The following is a 24,088-nucleotide window of genomic DNA, read 5'->3' as shown; positions in this document are numbered from 1 at the left end:
TTTGTTAAATGCAGTTTTTGATGAGGAAATGCACTTGGTACTGAAAATTGGTCACCTTCATCCTTCCAGGAGCATGGAACGGTTAAGGCATGTGGACTGTGCAGTGGGTGGAATAGTCAGTTGGAGGAGCGAGACTGGCTGTCGGATTAAGGGGATAGATGGCGGGGACGAGTCCACAGGGATACCAGAGGAGGCGGGAGCGGAATGATCGGGGGCCGTTGGATCTCGGGCGAGTAGATCCAATGGTCGTCGGGTAGTAGAAGCGTATGAAAGTTGGCAGGCATGGGCGGGTGGTATGTGGTATTGATCGCACCGGAGTTTGGTGTTAGGCGGTAAAAGGGTGCGGTGTGCGATCCCATTCAACACGCGATGCATGGCGGTGAGGAGAGAGGAAAACCACCCTCCATCACGCGTTAACGTGACGTTAATTTGTGGGCACGGGGAGAGCGGATGCCATCCGATCGCAGTGGAGATGATCAGGCAGCGGGGAAGTGATCACACGGATTTTCCATTGGATGTGATGGGGAGCCGTTGAATTGGGCGCGACGATTGATGACGAAGGAGTGATCGGGCAAAATGGAAGTCATCAAATCGGGTTTTTTGGTATCTTTTGGGTATTTGCGTATAGATCGCATCGCAATATCGCATCGGCAGAAGCTGAGGGGCGCAACATTGATACACACATGGATGCGATTTGCGATAGGACCGATGAAAGGAAAATGAGCGGTGCGAGGGAAAGAGAAAGTGACCATTATGAGTCTCTTTTGGGTATGACCATGGACCAAGCTCACTTCTGGCCTTTAGAAATCAAAGATATGTAGCAGGGCTAACAGGTCCAACCATGTACTTGTGCCCACTCTGGGAACATCATACCTATACTCAGGTTTTTGCTTTGGTGTTTTCAAGCTTATCCAACTAGTAGAAATGGAGAAGGGGAAAATCTAAATGAGAAAACCTAAATCAGAGTTCTTTATATTCTTATCTAAAGGAACAACCTATCCTACTCTCAATAAGTCGGGATCCCTCTTCCACCCCAAAATAGATAAGTGTCAATGCACAATTCTCTTTAATAAATAAATGAAGGCGAAAGAAGAGAAAGGCTTTGTGTGCAGAGAGGTAAATCGAGCAACTCCACCGGGGTATTGTCTAGGCTCACTGGTAATGGAGCAATGTCTGTGTTCTTGTGTGACTCCGTCAGGGTACTGTCCAGGCCTACTGTCAACAGAGAAAAACTAGAGATGAAAAAATATACTTTGAAACTCTTAAGCTCGTGAGATAAACTACCCTCCCAATTCAAAACATTGTGATCTGGTTGAATCTTATGTTGTGTTCAACTGAGAAGGTACAAATGGGACCATGTCTGCCCATGGGTAAGTGGGGAATCCAAAGTAATCTACATGATGAATCAATACTCCCTAAAGGACCAAGGCCCTACACTAAAAACAAACCAAGACAGAGAATCTAAAATTCAACGAGTGTGTCACCAAGTGTTGTAGTGGCTGCAAAGCCCTCCAAAATTTTAGTCTATACTTGAATTTTGGAGCCTACTGTGGATCTTGTGATCAATTATTCCTTAATGACTTACTGGTAAGTTGATTATCTCAAGTTCCCTTCTTCAATCTTAAGAGTCGTTCACCCTTTTATCTTTATATAATATGTGTCATCTTTGGGCATGGGGATTATCGGTTGTTGTACAAAGGGAAGTTTCTTTTGCTTCAAGGGGAAATAGTTGTGAGAATGGGTTGTTCTCATCACATAGACATGTTTTGCACTCTTGAATAAGTGTCACCTTTATCCTCCCAAAGTCTATCATCAGAGCCACACTTGTCGTAAGTTACCACGAAAGTTGTTGAATTAAGCGAAGTATGTTTTTATATGTTATGAATGGTCTATGTTGTATCATTAAGTGTTAAAGTGTGTGATCATAGTCAAGTTCTATCACTCTTCACATTGGTTCCACTGATCCCACACTTAGCCAAATTCAAGTGTTTCCCTACCAACCTAGCCTCATTTAACTTTCCTGAATTGTGCGCTTCACATCTGCAACCCTCAAAATTTTCCCTTTCCTACTAGAACTACACAATGCGCAGAAAGCCCAGCCTCCCTTGGCAACCAAAACTGTGCAGTGGTTTCCTCCAGTTTCCTTCCCTCAACTGGGATCCACCTTCTCCAGAAACTATACATTTTTGTCCCTCGGGCATCTCAGCTGCCCAATCTACCTTACCTCCTAAAACTACGTAGATGTGTCTTCCCAAGGCCTCATCCCACAACAGCCACTGCCCACTTAAACTGCGCAGTTTTATCTCTCAGTGGCCACGGAGATGGATGACATGCTATATGAATCTCAAGGAGTTGAGGATAAAATATAAGGAGACCAAGGAACCCAAGGTATGATAGAAGATCGAGACCACATGAAAACTCCATCTTGTGCATAACCCTTTGGAGGGTAGGTATGGAAAACAAAGTCCATATTTTAAAATACACCTCTTAGTGTAGCTTGAAAGACCATTTATCATTGTCATATCATTATGTCTTCAATGACATGCATGGTTGCAATCACTGAAATCCATTCCATGTGTTTCCTCTAAGTGTCTTACTCCCTCTCACTTATTGGATCAATTATCATCTTTTGGCATGTTTTGTTGTCATGGCACGTTTGCAAGCCTTTTGGATGACCTCGAAGGTTGGTCTTTGTGTATAGAAGTTTTCCTAGCCATGTAAACACATGTCGCACTCATACACAAAGTTTTAAGCACTGTCGCACAAGTGTCATCATGATCGTCCTAAGTCAATCTCAAGTGTCGCACTTGTTGCTTTTTATTTTAGGACAGTCTCACAGAGGGTAATATTTTGTCTTGTTTTTTTAGTGGTTTGTGTTGTTGTGTTGACGAATTATGCTAAGTGTGTGATCACAATTTCAAGTTCCTCACAAGTTCACCTGCCTCCCACACTTAGCCATTTTTCTAACAATCTTCTCGACTCCGAAACTCACTTTCACCAGACCTCAAATAAACTACGTATTGTGCAGTCTCATCCCTAAGTGATGTAACCCTGTTGCATGGAACTGTGCAATGTGCAGTCATTATCCCCCAGGGAAGTTGCACTACGCAATTCTAGAGATGAGTAGTTTGCCTTCATCCCAAGAATTGTGAAGTAGATTCTCCTAGCCTCACCCAGACTGGGCATTTCTTAAGATCAATCATCAAGCTTCCTCCTTACCTGTAAGAACCCTACAATGTGAAAAGAACCAAGCCTGCCTTCCCTGCCATAAATACGTAAAAGTGTCTCTCGAGTGTCCTCCCTTAGTCGGGACTCACTAACCTTAAGAACTGCACAGATCTGTCCCCCTAGGCCCCTTTGCTGCCCAGTCCTTCCTTGCCTCTAAAAACTACATAGAACTTCCTCCTAGGGCCCCATCTTGCAACATCCACTAATGGTATCAACTCTGCAATATTGTCTCCTAATGGCCTCTGCGCAATTTTCCCTGACAATGAAGGTTGTGCTCAGGAGTTCCTCAGCCAAGCCTTAGTTGCACTCTGCGCAACATTAGTGACCAATCTCCCTCCCTATCAACTGGAACTGCATAATGCATAGTTACTAGGCCCTCTTTTCCATCCTATCACCTGTCCTCGGCTCAGTCCATGGATAACAGTGCATCATCTTAGACTAGGAAGTTTTTGGATTTGATGTCATCCCGTCATGAGTGAATTGCAAGAATAGGTACATTGCCAGATCATGAAGAGATGATGAAGAAGGAGGAGGAGCGAACATTCTAGAATACTCATTTACAATTGGATGGAAAAAGAAGCTTGTCAAGCACAAGCAAAGGGAACACATGCATGCAGCCACCTCTCAAGACTAAAGATCATTTAATAACTCGCATCATCAAGCTATGCAGAGGGGAAGAGAAAGTGCATATAAGAACAAATCCATCACCCAGTAGCAACAACGGCTTGACATTTCCACCTCAGCAAGATAGTCCATGTCAGCAGTATCATGTCAAGTCATGTCATGAGTTGTCAAAGGCCACATCACTATTATGGGCCATGTTTATTGTAAATCAAATGTAATGTAAAGTGGAAGTCCAATGGACATGCATGAATACGAAGAGTCGTGTCAGTTGAAAATTCATAGGATGTTGACCAGTCATGAGGGTATTCGAAGAGTCACAAGGGTCAAGCATCACCCCTTGTTTATATATACCCCCTCAGTGTACGAGAAAAGAACTTTTCACCTTGGCTCCTCCCACAAATCATAGAGAGTTTCAGTAAGCTCTTTGAAGAGTGAGGAGTGGCTTCAATGTCCCACTACTGAGGCTAGTGATGTATGATTTAAATATGTTTCTTGGAACTTTTTCTTAATATAGCACCCTGGTCAGGCCAACACGTTTCCATGCATGACTTGTGGATGTTTGTAAGACTATTCTTTGAGCATTTGTAATTCATGTTTGTTTCACATGTACTAAGATAGTTGAACTATTTCGGTTGTTTTAGCACCTTGCTGGGAATGTGATGTATTGGTTATCACTATTTTCTCATCCTTGTGGACTACTCCACAGGATACTAGACAGACCTTTCTCGCTCATTGGCTCAAATGACTGTCACATCCATTGTGGACCATTTCATTGGATGGTTGATGGATCTTTCCCAGTACTTTGGTTTTAATGACTGCCTCATCCATTGTGGACTATTCAGCTAGATGCTAGCCAAACCTTCCTGGTTCGTGTGTGTCTCTTCCTAGGTGGTACTATTACCTCTCACTTAGAGTCCTGATTTTCTCCCCCCTTTTGCAGTAAGAGAACCTTGACATAGTTGTGTTGCATTATCACCAGGCAAACTTACCTTATTTTTCGAAGATACCATTGCATCACTCTCCTGTGCTGACAGCTAGAGCCAAGGAAGATCTTTGAGTATTTGGCAACTGGGCCTTTATACTGGATGGGACTCCTATACCAAATGGAGTGAGGTCTAATTGGGACTTCATATCATGGATATCCCCTTGTTTGATGGGTTTCCAACACCTTCAATAGCTCCTAAAGTCATAATTGAGTCCATGCTAATAGTAGCACAACTCAATCTACTTAATTTTCAAGGAGTTATAGCTGGTGAGGAAGAATACTGCAACTAGCAACCCTCACGGTCAAAAGAAAAGAAAATAAAGAAATATCCTAACCCTAAACAAAAAATTGTATAAAAGGTAGACAATCAATCGATTCGCTAAGGTTTGGACCTTAGATTATTGTAGTGACTTAGCGATAAGAAACTTATAAATTAAAGAAAAAAAATGACTATAATGCCTTTATGCATGAGAAAATAAACAAACAAAAACACTCTTATTAATGTCAAACATTAAGTCCATAAATAAAGAAGTGAAGTGTATAATACCTATTTATACAACAATTAATATAATTGTTAAAGAGCATTATTAACCCCTTTATTATGTAATTCTAGTTAAACAAAATGAACTTAGTGGGAATTAAAACTATGACAACCAATGTTTCATGACTTTTAACTTTACCATTGAACTACACAAAACTTATGTAATTAACTCTTTAATCATATAGTTAAATTGTTATATATGTATTTATCTTATAAAAATGAAACCTTTATTCATTATGTGAAATGTATGATTTAGTTATCTAATGATTAAGATTTATTTTATACAACATCTAAATGTTAAAAGGGACAAGTACCAAATGAAAAGAAACCATTAAAATTGAACATAAATAAAATACATACATAAATGAAACAAGATAGAAAGCATAAAAAAATCAAAAGACGACTAACTAAAGTAAATTTTAAACAAACTAAAAGTTAGGAGATTAGTAAACATTATTTATAGAAATTAGAGTTACTGTGAGAAATAGTAAAACATGGTAAAAAGAGCATAATTTACATAAAAGCAAAGAAAACACATAAAATTAAAATTTTACAACTGTCGAAAATAAATTAAAACATTTATACAAAGGTAAAGTCTGGAAATTAATAAGAGAGCATTAGCCCAGTTACCAATGACCATAAAAGAATAAATTGATTAGCAAGGAAAGTTATTTATTTTATTACATTCTCAAGTACATTTCTTTAGGGTGAAATATGTGGAGAAATGGAAGGTGTTACACAGTTTTAAACTAGTTGACAGTGAACAACAAGATTTTGATCCTACATAATAATCATGAACTCTGTACCAATTTAAGTGGTAAAACAATGAAACAAATGCAAGAACATTCTTGATTTTGATCGTACATAATAATCATGAACTCTGCACCAATTTAAGTGGTAAAACAATGAAACAAATGCAAGAACTATGAACTTTGTACCAATTTAAGTGGACCTAAAACAATGAAACAAATGCAAGAACATTCTTTCCTTCTCCTAACTATAAATTGGTGGAGCTATGCAATCACTCTCTAGGAGGCACTCAAAAGAGACTTCCTCTAAACCTGGAAATTGCATCACATAAATAGAAGTTAATTGTACAAGGAGGGAAATTAGGAATAGAACAAAGAAATCCTTACTATCGGTCACCCTCACTCACTCATGGGCAACATCTAGGTGTGCTATGAAGGAATCCTTTGTTTTTAGCATAATGCTTCATTTTATAGATCTCCTCAGGAAGACTGGTGGTCTCAATCATTGTTAAATTATCATCGGATGAATATCAAACAGTTGCATTTGTTGAACTCTTTGGGAAACTGCTCTGCCTTAATCAAAATTTCTTTAAAACTTGATTATTTGATACATATGTGTTTGTTCCATGCACTTATTGAATGAAAATGAAGTAGATGTATATATGTATATATATATATATATATATATATATATATATGGAGTACATTCTCCCTTTTCCCTTATTAACAAGTGGGAAGCCACTCCATGTAACGAATTCATCACATGGAATGCAAAGCAATGAGCCAAAATTTATATGTTTTAATAAACTTAGGTTAATCATCTTCCCCTTTGATGTAGTAGGAATACCACATTCTATTTTATCTTTACCAGTCCATATGTGTTGTCATTCTCTTCCAATGGGAAGCTTTGTGTCATAGATATTTTAAGCATTTAATAATTGATCACCATATGTTCGCTATTTTTTTATCTGCGATCCATGTCTCTATGATCTCAGTTTCTTTATCATGAAGTTTCTTGGTTTTTAATTTTCCTGGTGTTCTGGTGTACTCTTGCTTTTAAACTGAAAGAGGTGTCGTCATTTTTAACATAATTGTATTATGCAGTGAAGTAGTCTACAAAGTGCTGCCCAACACTGCTCTAAAGTGGAAAGTATTATATTTTTGCTAAGGTTGTCTTCCATGAACCAATTCCAAAGTTAAAAAAATTGGAACATTCGTCCTCCATCGTGAGTTTAACAAAATAAAAGGCATGCTTATTTGAAGGATGTACCACAACCATGGATTCAATGTCATCGTCTATTTCTCTATGTTTGCACTCATGATGTATTGATGTAATGAAATTAATCATGGACAATATATGTTCTTACAACCATACGTATATCATTGGAAATCAATGCCAATCAAAATGTGCATCCAAAGTTCCATAATAAATATAATATCGATCGTTATTGGCCTCTTTGTCCTAGCAGTACTTTCAGGCTTTAATTTTCTTCAGCCCCTATGTGGGAGAAGTAGAGAGGGAGTAAAAGGTTGTCTACAGGCATAATCTCCTAGTATCCTACTCAATTCTCATCAATTTTGGCTTCATATTCTATGTATCACATGACATATGTCATTTGAAAATAACCTTTCCATTGATCTTGTTTATCATTGTGGTCCAACTCAAAGGCCTATATTTTCTCATCATGTACTATTCAAATCCGTAATACATTTCATCTTCACCAGAACCCATCTAGATGCTTGCAAAAATTTAATGGAATTGAATTATGTCATTTGTATTATTGTTGGTTGGCAAGGTAGAACCTCTACATAATTAGCTCTTTTTATTTTAAATCCCACATGGAATGTGACTTGATGAGTCACTATGTATATATTAAATTATTGTTTCCATCATAACTTCATAATACGTGGCCACTGTTGGTGGTTGTGGGCCTTGAGTGATGTGGCTTCAATAGCCATACAAACCCTGGGTAGGGATTAGTTGTAAATTATTATTTTTAAAATGAAAAGAACTATTTTATATCATTTATCCCACATCGATGGTGTAAAAAGAGCATGGTCCACATATATTATTCTTATGACTCACCTAATTTGATGACAAGAACACATATGTAGTGGAGGGCTTTGGGACCTATGACATGGGTCACTCTTGGTGCGTGAATGTGAAAGAAAATTTGTAATGTAAGAAAGAACTAAAGGCACCGTAGTATTTCTTTTAAAAACTATAGATCTAGCTCGAATCAAGAGTCACAATGCTTTCTAATATTTTTGGCAATTAGTGATGAATATAGGAAGGAAAAGGTGATGAATATAACATGAAATTTGACAAAGAGGACTTGAATGGCAATGTAAAAATGCACAATGGTCCACCTATACACACTCCTTAAGATTTCGGGCAATAAGTGACGAATATAGCAAGGGCGAGGTTTGAATATAACATGAACTTTGCAAAGAGCACTTGGACGACAATGTAAAGATTCCCAATGGTCCACCTATACACACCCCTTTTTGTTAAAAACATAACATTTAATATTTGTTGTGGCACTTTAAGAATACCCTTATTTTTATGTTAGGAATCCCTTTAAATAAGTATAAGGTGAGGGTCAAAGTGTAATGATGCATAAATATTGGGATTTTATAAAAGGCCACAAGTATAGGAGAACCTTTTTATGACAAAAAAATATCAACATCACATCTTTTTAATGAAAATAATCCTAGAGAAGATAGGGACAAAAAAATTGAGACCTTTTACAATAATGAAATAATGAGAAGAGGACCACAATCATAATTGCATGAGACTTGAAACAACATAAGGTTAAGAGCTTAAGGGTTGACAACCTCAATGGAGCAGAACAAAATAATCGATGAAGAGCAGTCAAGCAAGCGTGCCAAACGTTTGAATTACTAAACATAGATTTGGAAACACACCTGGAGGCCCTATGTTTGATGATGTTCCTGTAGGGTCCAAACCCTATGCTTCTTCCATAACAAATAGACCTAGTCAATTCACAAAAGCATATACATGATAGATAATTCAATGTGAATACATAAAAGATATGTTAGATCATAACACATAAGCATATCAATTATATCCATGAGACAATAACATATCAGGAACAAGACATGAGCTTCTTTATTGATTAACAACAATAGGTACAGGAAAGGTAGAACCTGATCCAAGCCAAAGTACTGATGAAGCCTTCCTCCAGATCCGTCTAGCTTGAGCCCGAAATACAACCTCTCTAATAAGTGCAAGGTGAATCTATAAAGATGATGAACATATGCATTCAAAGGAAACCAAGGTTTCCATAGAGACTAGGAGTGCATGAAGCATGGGAAAATCAGACTTGATTTAGGAGAAAAATGGATATAATGTTGATATTCCTTCTCTTATGCTTTTTAGGCCTACCCAAGGGGTGTATATGTACCACTTGAAATTAGTTAATTTAGTTATGCCATGAGCTCCTGTAGGTGGGCTCTCGGAAAAACCCGTGAACCCTGCCCGAAAAATAGAATTTTATTTTATTTTTTCATATTTTAAAAGGTATATGCAGGTATAGTGTTATAGGAACTGTGTATTTACATGGTTTAGTGTGGGCAGATTTGTGTATGGAATTTGAAATAATGTTTTTGAATATATGATCAAGTCTGCATGGGAAAATATGTCCCAAGGCCATATAAGAGAATCAAGTGTAGAGGAGTGTTAAATGATGCTATAACAGATGTCCCCTACTATATGAGTTCAGAAGGGGTACCTGATGGCCTAAATATATTAAGTATAGAGAGAGGATTCATCAGAGAACCCGAGAGGAAATCACCAGATTCTAGCTAATCGAATACCTATGGAAGGAGTCAGAAAGAAAACACATGTCTGAGGTAGGCATACCCATGCTCAGAAGTAATAAAGCATGTCCATTGATCAAGTATAAAGCGGATCCAGAATGTATACCTAAGTGAACAAAAAGAGTTGTAGAATACATAATGGATCATTTGATCATAGCCACAAAGGAACACAGCGGAACTATGTCTCAATATCACATATAGAAGAATAGTTGATCAATGATTCTAGAATATTGTCTGATCAATGATGGTACCAAGTCATATAGGTGGCATAGTGGTACTGAATAAACTCGGGTGTCAACATATAAGATGTTGTTCTGAAGAATTGCAACATATAAAGGCGGGAGGTGTCACTGCTAGAAAACTAAAGGAGTTGTCAAGTGAACAAAAATACTTACACAACCTGAGGTCTTCACCAAATGCAGATGGTACATTTCTACACTATGGGAATAAATGAGCCGAAGTTGACCATGTGAGAAATTGTTTGATTACCTGACATTGATATATACTGTTAACAAAAATGAGACAACTCACGAATAATGATAGTGAGTGTCAAAGTACCCTGGTACAATCTAACAACTGTGAATAAATGTGTTGAAGTTGAACACTTGAAAGAGTCTACCAATTAGGATACATTGATGTATTCTCATTGTCGATAGCGAAGAAGTCTGCCATTGATGACTACAAACCCTAAGGTATTGGAAAAAAAAAAAAAGAGACTCTATACCTTATTCCTGGAGAAATGAGTTGAATTCGATGGGAGAATATTTGTTGGAAGGAAGGCATAAAGGCATCCCAAATCAACCAACGCAAGTGTAACCCGTAGGCCAATAATTTGGAAGAACTCGGATGAAGAGAGATGAAGTAGCCATTCTGAAGTATATTTCTGATGTACACAAGATGTGGCTAGCACACAAAGGAAATCCTCTAAACCAACCAATAATGAAAGCTGACACAGAGGCGAGGGATCCACCAATATGGTCAAATGGAAACCAAGGTACTGCACTAATCCCAATGTGTGATAATGTAAGTTGACATCAAACACAAGGGAAACCACTAAGTCAAAGGCCCATAATATTTATCAATTTTGAGCACAAGGTCACATATCAATGATGTAAATAGGGCCAGGGTGTGACTCTAGGTCTACTCTTAGAGAAATTTTCCAGAGTCAATAAGATTAGACCCACCAATAAGAAGTCAACAGGTACCTTCTTAACCAGCACGAGTGAAGGACTGTGTAGCTTATGTGATACTGAAGATGACTTGACAGACCAGGTATGGCTGACATAAATGAGTCAAGAGACACTGAAGAATGGTCGATAACAATTTTACTTAAAAACAATTCGGAGATGAAATGAGGTTGAAATAAAAATAGGGACCAAAAGCCCAAAAATTAGACAACAATAATTTTCCTAGCACAAATATTGACCTGTCAACCTTATGTTCCACATCATTAACAATAGGCCATTTTTTGATTGGGAATATGGGAATCATTTTCAGTGATGACAATCGGGTTATGAAATTGGCAAGTTTCTTCTTTGGCAAGGATACCCATCAGATTGTCCAAGAAAGGAATAAATATTTGGCCTGAGAGCTAGCAAATCCCATCTCGGTGACCATGTAAAGAAACATAGTATCTAACACTTTAGATAATCCATTGGACATAGCCTTAGCCAAGACAACCTTTTCCCACGGGGACTTCACTCAATGAACCTCTAACATATCACGTGTGTTCATGGCATATTGAATAATACCCTTAATTTGATTACATATTCGAAAATACCTCTAAAAATCACATTATTTAACCCCCTACCAATACAAACCCAATACACCTTCTCAATTTAAAAACCCCTACTTTCACTAGATATTGTAGGTATCCATTTTTTCATTAACATTTTTTATACCCCTTTATATTTTTCCATTAACTTTGGGCTCCATTTTTTATACCTACCAATATAAAATGCCTCTACCCCCTATATATCTCCCAATATACTATGTTAGTTTCTCCTTAATAAATATCCCCCAATATGAACCCATGTGATATGGTATTGCTCCCCAAGTGAAGCCCTTGTGCCTTTTCTCTAGCAATGGAGAGGAATATTGAACATTTTATGGAAAAGGTAAAAGATCAAGATAAGAGCTTAAATAAAGAACATCGAGAAATTGAAAGGCTACAAATGGAAAGCTAGGCTTTATCAGATTCAATCTCTTATGATAAATATTATCAATGTGCAGTATTGGTGGTGAATAAATCACTCAAGGACATTATGAAGAAATTGCACTACGAACTTCATATTCTGCTATATTGTTTGTGACTTGAAAAGCCAGCTTAAAAGATAGTTGTGTGCTTTCTTTCTCTAGAGATACTAGCACCACCCTTGCTCCTGCAGTCTCCCTAGAACATGCTCCATCAAATAACATCTCCCAAACCTGACTTCCTTGCTCTTCTTCTGCCTGAAATGGTTTCCTGATCTACATTGAGGCCTTTTGAGATTCTTCTATTTGGAGGATACACGCTCCAAAATCAATGTCCACAGCATATATGGGATGATTAGTAGGATTCTTCTCATCACTGATGATGTATGCCAGGAGTGCTTCTCTGTACAATCTCCTTCTTTCCCCTCCAAAAACTGGGACAGTAGCATAAGATAGATCATTCTGTAATGTCCCGCCTAGTCTATTAATCCACCCTCTAGACAGCAGCATGCCAAACTTATGAGGGACATCTGCTACCACAATATCCATCATCATACTCTTCATGGGTAGTTGAGTTAGGGTAATGGCTAAATCTTTGATCAATCCCAGACATTTCACCTTTCTTGAATCAAAAGAAAACAAATCATGATATGGTCTGGTGATGTCAAGGCCTAACTCTTCCATGACAGCTTTAGACATCAAATTGTGGCTGGCCCCTGTATCTAGCAGGCAGTTGTGGAGGATTTTGTCATGAATGGTCAAGGAGACATAAAAAGATGGAGAATTATTATTAGAAGGTTCAATCATGGGGCTAAGAACAATGGAAGGCTTGTCATCTTGCAAATTGATAGAGTCAGTGGAGGTTTGTGTGGTTTCTAGCTCAAGAGCTTCAAGGATAGGCTTTCTAAATACTTCACTCTTCACCAATTCTATTAGGGGCACAGATATTTTCAATTTCTGAACTTCTAACTCAAAGCTGAAAGAAGAAGATAACTTATCAGAACCTTTTACCTCTTGAACTGGAGCTTTGAGAATGACTAGGTCAGCTGCTGGCCTTCTTTGTCTGATATTCTGTGACTCTGTTTGGACAGCAGCTCTTTGGGCAGGATTCTCTTTGACATTTTTTGCATTTGACCTCAGATTGTATCTTCGCTGCTCCTCAGTTTGTAAAACAACCTCTCTGTCCCACTCCTGACTATCTTGTTCCTACAGCAAAGATTCTTCATAAGCAGCCAACGACAAAAATGCAGCGCTGCCTTTATCTTCCATGCAGTGAATTTCATCCTCATCTTCAAATTGTTCCTCCTCCATGACTACATTTTGGAAAGGAGCTTTGACTTTCTGTTCTTCATTTGGTTCTTTCCCCCTCTGAATAATTTGTAACTGCTCATTTTCTCTTCTGAATGGATTTGGGTTTCTTGGAGAAAATGTGTTTTGCTGCCTTGTTCTTCCTTAATTCTGCTCAACCTTCAGCTTAGATATTTCAGTAGCCAATGACTCTATCATCTTGGTCATTTTATCTAATTTAGGCTCTGAAGATGATGCAGATGAGGTAGAAGCTTGACCTCTCTGCCTCCTTCTATCAGCTTGACCTTTGAGCTTTTCTACAGCCATGATATTGGATTCCACCTCTAGTGCTGCATCTTGCATATCAGCTAGAGTGGCACATCTTCTTTCTCTCAATAACATGCAGAAATCAGAGTCAAAAGCATTGGCATAAGTGAGCTTGGCAGAGGTGGGGGTAGGCTTTACCTTAGCTGGTATCTTACTATACATACGATTAAATCTTTTATTAAAATCAGGCAATGATTCCCCATTTTCCCTCTTCAGGTTGCCAAACTCAGTATGGTAATACAACAAATCTTTTTTATCTTCCTAGTTCTTTAAAAATGCATCATCCAAGGCTTCAATATCTGTTATAGATCTCTGGGGTAATTCTCTGAACCACTTCCTGGCCTCTCCATCAAGGCTCTGGAAAAAAACTATCATCCACACATAATTTTCACTTATATCTAAATTATCAGCATAACTGTAAAAGGCCTCAAGGTGTTCTTCAGCTGTTACTCCCTCTGTGCCAGTGAACTTGGGCATATACTTCTGATATTCTCCCACAGGCATGGGATTTAAAGGAACAGGCAAGACCAAAGGTCCATATCTAGCAGCAACAATTCTTTCTATCTTCGTGGGTGCTTGCTGGCCTACCATGATTGGGATATGTGGAAGAAAATTGGCAGATTGATCAGTATGAAACAATGAAATGGATGACAGAGACAAAGGGATGTTTTGGACTGTATGGGAAGCTTTCTTTGGACTGAGATTCAAAGGGGAACTAGATGGACAAGGGGCTATATTAATCTCTGAAGGAATTTCTTTATTAATAGTGCTGGGCTCTAAATCTTCAAACTGTATATCTTCAACTATAACTTTATCTTTCAGAGATGCATGAGATTTCTTAGGCTTACCTACTCTTGATGCCCCTTTTTGTGATGCTTTCTTTGATTTGACGGTCTTCTCAGGGTCAGGCACTGGTTCAGCTGGTGATTTATGAGGATTTCTTTGAGTATGTCTTACAAACTGAGCCAAAATTCAATGTGGAGTCGCCAAATGTTGGTCTTCCTCCAGTGGAGTTGCCAGATAGATGATTACAACTAGAAATGTGCTCAGACCTTGTCTATCATCAAAATATGGAACTGTGTCATTCTCCCAAGGAAGCTAAGCTTCAATCTCCTCTCCCCAGAAACAGCGCCAATTAATGTTATCACCCCAAGAAACTCTCCTAGGTTGTATATCAGAGATGCTCGGGAACATTACAAACTCAACAAAAATGTTGGAAAATGGTGGATGAATGGAAAGAATGATGCATATTCAAGCCAGATAACCACTTCTACTATGCTTAACCCTAGACATGGGTGAACACCCCCAGACTGCAAGGCTTTAGACCACAAATTACTCACAGTTTGAGGAACAGGTGAAGATGGAGAATACTGACCACACCAACAGATGCACAGGACCTTGTGATGGCCCGCGGCAACCAGTTAAAAGGTATGTAAATCTATTTCCTAATGCACAAACAGGATGACAACTCTCTGGCATTAAAATAACAGAAACCTGCATACACATTCAATGATACATACTAGATCCTAACACAGAGGTGGGATAGCAGCCCCTCTAATGCTAAACATCAAGAGCACATGAAAAATTCATAACAGGCACAGACTAGAACAAAGAAGAAGTGGAAAATGATCAATTAACAACAAAAGAAGCTTGCATTAGCTGAAAATGAAGACCAGATGCTGCAAGTATCACAGTAGTTACAGCCTCCAGAAGTTGAACCTTAGATTAAAATAACATCCATCAACCCTCATTACATTTTGTTTCTGGGTATATATGGAGGTGGATTACAAAAATATCTGCTATCCTATGTGTGGAGGGGTCATAACTGACCACCAACCACATTAACTGTTTGATATGGATCTCTGCTACAATCAGTGTGCTTTAATGAACAAGAGTTGATCTTTCTGTGCTCGGTCGTCCTTCTCAGGGAAGTAGAGTGTAATATGCATAAAAATCCATGATTGATTAATGCTTTGATCTGCTCGAGGCCATCCTTTTTCTTCTCGGTCATGCTGCTCTTTAAACACGGTTGTTGAGGAGTAATGGTGCAAGGTACCAGATTCTCACCTCCTTCCTTCGGAAACATGGTAGAGTACGGGGCACCAACACTATGTGGCGGATGCATGGACGTGATGGGAAGGCAATACTAGTTGTTGGATGAAACAGACGGATGGCAAAGATCGACTTGCAGTGGCTATCGGGAGAAAATGGGAGTGGACAAACGAGGGCCGTTAGATCGCGAACGGGTAGATCCAATGGGTAACGGGAGGCTAACAAGCGTGGGAGATAACGCGCGGGGATCGTACAAGACGGCAGTAAGCGGTTTCCCCGCATCACCTATGGGAGGCGGGCAGTATTTGTACGCGACCGCGCAATCCAATCTTTGCGCGACATGTGGCGGAGGAAAACCGCTTTCCCCGCGGATTAACGTGCGAGCAGATTGCGTGGTCATGAGGTGTGAATGCCATCAAATCTTGCAGCGGATGATCGGACGGCCAGGCTTTAACGCACAAGTTTTTAGATGAAATGACATGAAAAAGGCTTGCAAAAGGGTTTGGATGGGTTATCGGGGTTTTATAATGTTTAAACAAAAAACACTCGGGAGCTAAGGAAACACAACTTTTATGCCAAATGTGGGTGTAAAACAGGGATAGTGGGGTTTTATGGAGTTATAGGGAAAATGAAGGAGAAGATGGAAAAACTGTTGTGAGCCCTTTGCAACCAAAACCAGCATTGCCCAACTTGTTTTTATCCATCAAATGTCGAAGAACATAGCAGAGCTAACACCACAAATATGGTCAAATGGAAACCAAGGTACTGCACTAATCCCAATGTGTGATAATGTAAGTTGACATCAAACACAAGGGAAACCACTCAATCAAAGACCCGTAATATTGATCAATGTTGAGCACAAGGTCACCTATCAATGATGTAAATAGGGCCAGGGTGCGACTCTAGGTCTACTCTTAGAGAAATTTTCCAGAGTCAATAAGATTAGACCCACCAATAAGAAGTCAACAGGTACCTTCTTAACCAGCATGAGTGAAGGACCGTGTAGCTTATGTGATACTGAAGATGACTTGACAGACCAGGTATGGCTGACATAAATGAGTCAAGAGACATTGAAGAATGGTCGACAACAAGTTTACTTAAAAACAATTCGGAGATGAAGTGAGGTTGAAATAAAAATAAGGACCAAAAGCCCAAAAATTAGACAACAATTATTTTCCTAGCACAAATATTGACCTGTCAACCTTATTTTCCACATCATTAATAATAGGCCATTTTTTGTTTGGGAATATGGGAATCATTTTCAGTGATGACAACCGGGTTATGAAATTGGCAAGCTTCTTCTTTGGCAAGGATACCCATCAGATTGTCCAAGAAAGGAGTAAGTATTTGGCCCGAGAGCTAGCAAATCCCATCTCGGTGACCATGTAAAGAAACATAGTATCTAACACTTTAGATAATCCATTGGACATAGCCTTAGCCAGGACAACCTTTTCCCAAGGGGGCTTCACTCAATGAACCTCTAACATATCACGTGCATACATGGCATATTAAATAATACCCTTAATTTGATTACATATTGGAAAATACCTCTAAAAATCACATTATTTAAACCCCTACCAATACAAACCCAATACGCCTTCTCAATTTAAAAACCCTACTTTCACTAGATATTGTAGGCATCCATTTTTTCATTAACATTTTTTATACCCCTTTATATTTTTCCATTAACTTTGGGCTCCATTTTTTATACCTACCAATATAAAATGCCTCTACCCCCTATATATCTCCCAATATACTATGTTAGTTTCTCCTAAATAAATATCCCCCAATATGAACCCATGTGATATGGTATTGCTCCCCAAGTGAAGCCCTTGTGCCTTTTCCCTAGCAATGGAGAGGAATATTGAACATTTTATGGAAAAGGTAAAAGATCAAGATAAGAGCTTAAATAAAGAACATCGAGAAATTGAAAGGCTACAAATGGAAAACTAGGATTTATCACATTCAATCTCTTATGATAAAGATTATCAATGTGCAGTATTGGTGGTGAATAAATCACTCAAGTACATTATGAAGCAATTGCACTAAGAACTTGAAAAACTCTAGAAGGTAGTTTCCATACTCATCTTAGTTTGAAGTGTGGTTAAAGGGAAATATGTGCAACTCAAATACACCTTGTTGGCCATTGATATGATGCATGCATAGAGTATGGAATGCCTCGATTCACTAGAGTCATTTCCAAGAAAAATGAACTAAGTTGGGAAAGAGTTAAAGCTGAAATCATACTTACCATCCAAACACAAGAAAAGCTTGAAAAATGTGTGATGAAAATAAGAACACCTATCAACAACATCACATCATGATAGAGAGAGTAATAAAATCTCACAAGTTAGTCTCCATTGAAGCCTTAGGAGAGGTGATACTTGAGCAGGATATGGAACATGACGTATAGGCAATAGTTCTTCCATGATTGTTGGCATTCATAGAAAAAGATACAAATATAACCAAAGAGGCATTAGCACAACATTTCGTGGAGTCCACTAAGCTACATATCATGCTCATTTTGTTATTTCACATAATCTAAGCTAACCTGAAAATGATGGTTCCAAATACACATGAATATGAAGTCATCAATGAGGGTTTAATTTCAAGAAATTTTTCATCTATTGCAGCAAACTATAAGGCTTGGCGCACACTCATATGACCCAAGAGTTACAAATATAAGTCCAACGCTTGTCGATTTTTGGGTTGGGCTCAAGTTAGATGTTTATTTTATTCAAGAGTATTTTGGAATTTTAATGTAACTCTGTAAAATAAACAAAATTAGAATATAATTAAATTACAAATTAGAAATGATAAATCTCATGTAACTCTCAAGTGATTCTACAAAATCTTGGTCCATATGTTTTTTTTGATAACCCTCATTGCATCATTAATAAAAAAATTTAGTAAAAAGAGAAACACCCCAAAAGTTACAAAATGCCATTTCAATTTAATTTTATATCCTTAATTTTATTAGAAAAATACTTATAAAAAAGCTTTTAATATTATGCCATTTACTTTATTTTTCCTTAACCTTGTATTTTTGTAATAGTCTTCATATTCATATTTATTATGGTTTTAGTCTTCATGTTTATCTATGTTCTCTTTAATGACATATGTTTTTGTCTTCTATATATTTTTTTTTTAGTTTTCCTTAATTATTAATTTAATTGTATCTATTTTTATCGAGAGTTATCATATTAGCTACTTTTATGATTAATTTTTGTATATTTATTTTGTTTAATTTCTATAATTTTCCTTTAATTTTATTTTTATTTATAAATATATAAGTGTTATTATACTTTTTTTATAAATTGATTTTTAATTTCCTTAATCTAATTTGATAGGATTCATATTTCTATTATAATTATAATTTTCTATTTTTTAATTTTATATATGATGAAAAATAGTTCAAGTTTTAATCTCTCATATATATATATATATATATATGAAACTAAATGAGTGTATAATTTCTTTATTTGTGGTAAAAATAAATTTGACTCAAAATAATGATTTGATTATTGTTGTTTTTTATTTGAATTTCTAGTTTATTTTTTTTAAACTTGAATATGTGATTATTTATGATAAAACATGTCATTTAACAATTAAATCCATTTATAATATGGTATAATAATTTTATTTTAATAATTATTTCTTGATTTGGTTTTATTGAATTAACACACAAATATATATATATATATATATATATATATATATATATATATAATTTTTAGTAGATATTATTTACTTAATTGTATGTTTCATGTGATTCATGATATAATACTTTTATTTTATAAATTATTATTGTATTGAGTTATTTTTATTAAATATATTTTAGACATTTATTATATTAATATTTTTTATAATAATTAAAATTTTCTTATTCTTGGTTTTGAAATATATGCCATTAATTTAATTAAATATTTTAATTTATTTAAAATAATAATAAAATTATTTAAAATCATTTTATTAAGTTAAAATTATTTTAGATAATGAGAAAACTTAATTAGTAATATTAATATTATTAAATATTAAATAAATGATAAGATTCAAGATTCGAATTTAGTAAATATTTATCCAACGAAAAGAATAAAAAAACCATTTAAAAATTCATATATTATTAATCAAATGAATTAAACTTTATACCTTATATCGCATTAAAACGATACAGTTACGAGGAAATGACTTAATTTAATTACGCAAAAAGCTCGACGCAATCTATAACAGACACCAATAATATACAAAATTACAAACAAGAAAAACACCATAAACCTTAGAGAAAAACAGCAAAATTTAACGTTTGTGTGTTGTCGCTAAGTGTAAATGAGAATCTTAATGTCCCTGTAACTTATACGGTATGGTTATTACACTTTGACAACTCCACCAAACGAAAAAGAGACTCTTTAATGTCATTGTAACTTAAGCAGCAAGTATGGTTATTGCCCTTTCACAACCCCACGCATGCACCACTATGGAACTCGGCGAAACGTTCTAATGACCCACGATAGTGTTTATTGAACTTCGTTTACTCGCAATAACTAAGAGGAGGTGAATGTTGTGAGTATACATTGTTTTATATGTGGTTAACCAATAGATAAGTAAATAATCAAAACCTTCGCATTTAAAAAATAAAAAAATTGTTTTGAAGTTTAATTTGAGCGATAACGATTATGCAGACAGATATTTTTATTTTGAAATGAGGTTTTAAAAATTTTAATTTAATTATTAATCAAAGGTAAAAATTTAATTGTGCCATAGTAATATATACAAATTAAAATTGATAGTTATTTTCAAAGTAATTAAGTGTTTTTGGTTCATTCAATTAGATTCATTAATTACAAGAAAAAGTGATATGAACAAGTGTTACATGAAATGTTTTGTGATTTTTTCAGCATGTAGTATAGATAAGTAATAGTTTGTAATAAAGCAATTTACAAATTAAGAATCTCCATAAAAAATTCATAATTAAGATTTATATATATATATATATATATATTTTACTTGTATATTAATTATTTTTATGACTCATAATAATAAAAAAATTATAATGGGGTGAATTATAACCATAATAATTGTGAAATCTTTGTTCCTTGACCTCTCCACATTTGAGAGCATATGATGTTCAGTGATAGACGTTTGACCTCCCACTTGTGTAGGGTTTTATTAATGGATATCTGTCTCAGGGTGTCGTCACTCTTTCCACCTCTGCTTTCATAGAACAAATATTTACTGACAAAGCTGCCCTCTCATCACATCTGTCTGACGGCGGACAAGATTGATGACATCAATCATAATGGAATGAATTGCCGAGCAAGGAGGAATTAATATCGTGCATCCATGCATCGCCTTCTAGGATGACGTGGAACACATTCAATGGATTTGGTATTCCCTGTTCCAGTAGGAAAGTAAATCGGGCTGGATAAGGCCGGAGATGGTGCACGTTATTTTCTTGTCGGTCCTCGTGACCCCCCCTGCTTCACTCCTCCGGCTATAAGAGGGCGTGCGCTCTTCTTCCAGACGTCCTCTCCTCTTCCATTTAACTCGCTTTCCCTTCATTCATTCCATAATTACTTACGTCTGTATCTTAGGCCATGGAGAATCCTGAATCCTCTTCAACAAGGGGCTGGTGGCTCTACGCCATTTTTCTTACAAAGAATGGAGTACCTGACCATGTATTACATTCCACGGACCATGTTTCTACAGTGGGGCAGTGGTCACTCTATATAGGACTGCTTATTGTTGCTGTTTGTGGTGCAATGGTCTCTTGGTTCAGCCCTGGAGGATGTGCATGGGCTGCTGCGAGACACAAGAAAGCTATCGCCATTCCTGGCCCCAAAGGATGGCCCGTTATCGGAAGCCTCATGGACATGAGCGTCGGACTTGCTCACCGAAATCTTGAGTATCTGGCTCGTCTCCATGGTGCCAAGAAAATCATGGCCTTTAGCTTGGGCTCAACGCCAGCCGTGATTACATCGGATCCTGACGTGGCCAGAGACCTGCTCAGCTCCCCTCACTTCGCAGACCGACCACTCAAACAATCCGCTCAGCAGTTAATGTTCGGCAGGGCGATGGGGTTTGCGCCCAACGGTGACCATTGGCGACTCCTGCGAAGAATTTCTGCTACTCATCTCTTCTCTCCACGCCGAATTGCGGCCCACGAAGTCGGTCGTCAGGTGGACTGCACGACAATGCTTTCCGACATAAGGGATGAGTCTGATATTAATGGCGGCGCCGTCACGCTCCGTCGACATCTCCAGAAAGCGGCCCTTAATAATATAATGGGAAGTGTCTTCGGTCGACGGTCGGTGGATGCCGAGACTGAGAAGAATCTTCGCGAGATGGTGAATGAGGGATTCGAGCTCCTTGGAGCATTCAACTGGGCTGATCATCTGCCATGCCTACGAGTGCTCGATCCACTCAGAATCCACAGCCGCTGCGCTCGGCTTGTTCCGCGTGTTTCATCGTTTGTGAAGAACATCATCGACGAGCACCGACAGAGGGATGACACGGCCGACTCAGACTTTGTGGATGTCCTGCTTTCGCTCCGAGGAGACGACAAGCTCGACGACGATGATATGATCGCAGTTCTATGGGTAACATAATTAAGCACGACACAACTATTATTATTTTTGTGTTAGAATTAAAAGTTTTATGGTTAGAATTAAAAAAATTCGTCTCTTATTTTGGTTTGATGCAGGAAATGATATTCCGCGGCACAGACACAACGGCTTTGCTTACAGAATGGGCAGTGGCACAACTGTTGCTCAATCCGCAAGTGCAAAGCAAACTTCAGGGAGAGCTGGACGCGCTTGTCGGGCGCAACAGAAGCGTAACAGAAGCCGACATCGAGAAGCTGCCGTATCTACAGGCGGTGGTGAAAGAGTCTCTGAGAATGCATCCGCCGGGGCCTCTCTTATCATGGGCCCGCCTCTGCACGGAGGATTGGTTCATGGCAAACGGGATGTGCGTTCCGGCGGGCACGACGGCGATGGTGAACATGTGGTCCATTACCCACGATCCGGACATCTGGGAACGTCCCCATCAATTCCGTCCAGAGAGGTTTCTCCCATCGGAAGGCGGACAACATGTGGATGTCCGGGGAAACGACCTGCGGCTTGCACCTTTTGGTGCCGGTCGTCGCGTGTGCCCGGGCAAGGCTCTGGGTCTCCGGACCGTTCAGCTGTGGGTGGCTAAACTGTTTCATCATTTCAGATGGGTGCCTTCTCCTAACCATCCGGTGGACCTGACAGAGAAGCTTAAACTATCATGTGAAATGGCAACGCCCCTTACAACCATAATTGTGAGCAGGATCCCAGTTCCTTCAACTTAACAACAATTCTGTGCCGCTATACTGTGTCCTAATTCGCTCATGGGCTTTTACTGTATTATTCCCTGCTCACAACCACCAACTTATATATAAAACAACGTTTTCTTTGTACTTATTCCCTTATTACGGCCACAACCTTACACATAGAAACAGCATTTCCTAATTCATTTTCTCGTATATGACTGTAAGAAATTTCGATTTTGTCCAGACAATATTGAAACTTTGGAGTTATTTCGATTTTGTATAGATGATTTTAAGATATTAAAAGGCCTGGTATAATTATTGTAATTTCGATTTTGTACAGATGATTTTCAGATATTAAAACGCTTGGTATGATTATTGTAATTTTAAAGAAAGTTCGGGTTAGAATCTGGGAAAGCAATTTGCGATCAAATTTTGATTTTTAATTATTTAAAATAAGTTTAATTTTTAATTATTCAATATTTATTTTTTATTTTAAATAAATAAATTAATTAAATATTTTAAAAAATTAAAATATTCTAAAATTTAAAACTCAAATTTATAATTCTAACCGAACTTTATAAAATTTTAAACAAATTTAACGTTAAAAATATGAACAAAACAAACCACTAGAAATTAAATAATAACAATCAGACTAAGATATATTTGAAAACGCTTATCTCGATGAAATGGGTTTCGTTTTCTAATAGTACTGTTATTTGATTGTTATATTTGGAAACGCATCTCTCGATGAAGTGGGTTTCGTTTTCTAATAGTACTGTTCTTTGATTGTTATTTTTTATTTCATTGATACATTATGAAATTATAATATTTTATTTTTAAATTAATAAAATAATATAAAAATATATGTATTTATTAATTGTGTTTTTTAAAATTGAATTTTATTAATTTTAAAGGAACAAGTTATATCATGAAATCAGACACATCAAAGTATGTTGGGATGATTC

The 24,088-nt window shown here is 37.3% G+C and overlaps 1 pseudogene across 1 annotated transcript; it reads left to right on the top strand.

Annotated features, from left to right (window-relative positions):
- The first annotated feature begins 21,392 nt into the window (after positions 1 to 21,392).
- On the top strand, positions 21,393 to 23,162 carry LOC149202934 (cytochrome P450 78A4 pseudogene; annotated as a pseudogene). The gene is made up of 2 exons (XR_016253694.1): positions 21,393 to 22,425; positions 22,530 to 23,162. The product of XR_016253694.1 is annotated as a cytochrome P450 78A4 pseudogene (transcript).
- Positions 23,163 to 24,088: the final 926 nt, after the last annotated feature.

The sequence above is a fragment of the Pinus tabuliformis genome, chromosome 2_1, assembly GCF_031772625.1.
Source record: "Pinus tabuliformis cultivar Carrire ecotype Pingquan chromosome 2_1, CPIR1, whole genome shotgun sequence".
Classification (NCBI taxonomy): domain Eukaryota; kingdom Viridiplantae; phylum Streptophyta; class Pinopsida; order Pinales; family Pinaceae; genus Pinus; species Pinus tabuliformis.
Note: the sequence above shows the minus strand (reverse complement) of the source record. Positions and strands in the feature narration are given on the sequence as shown.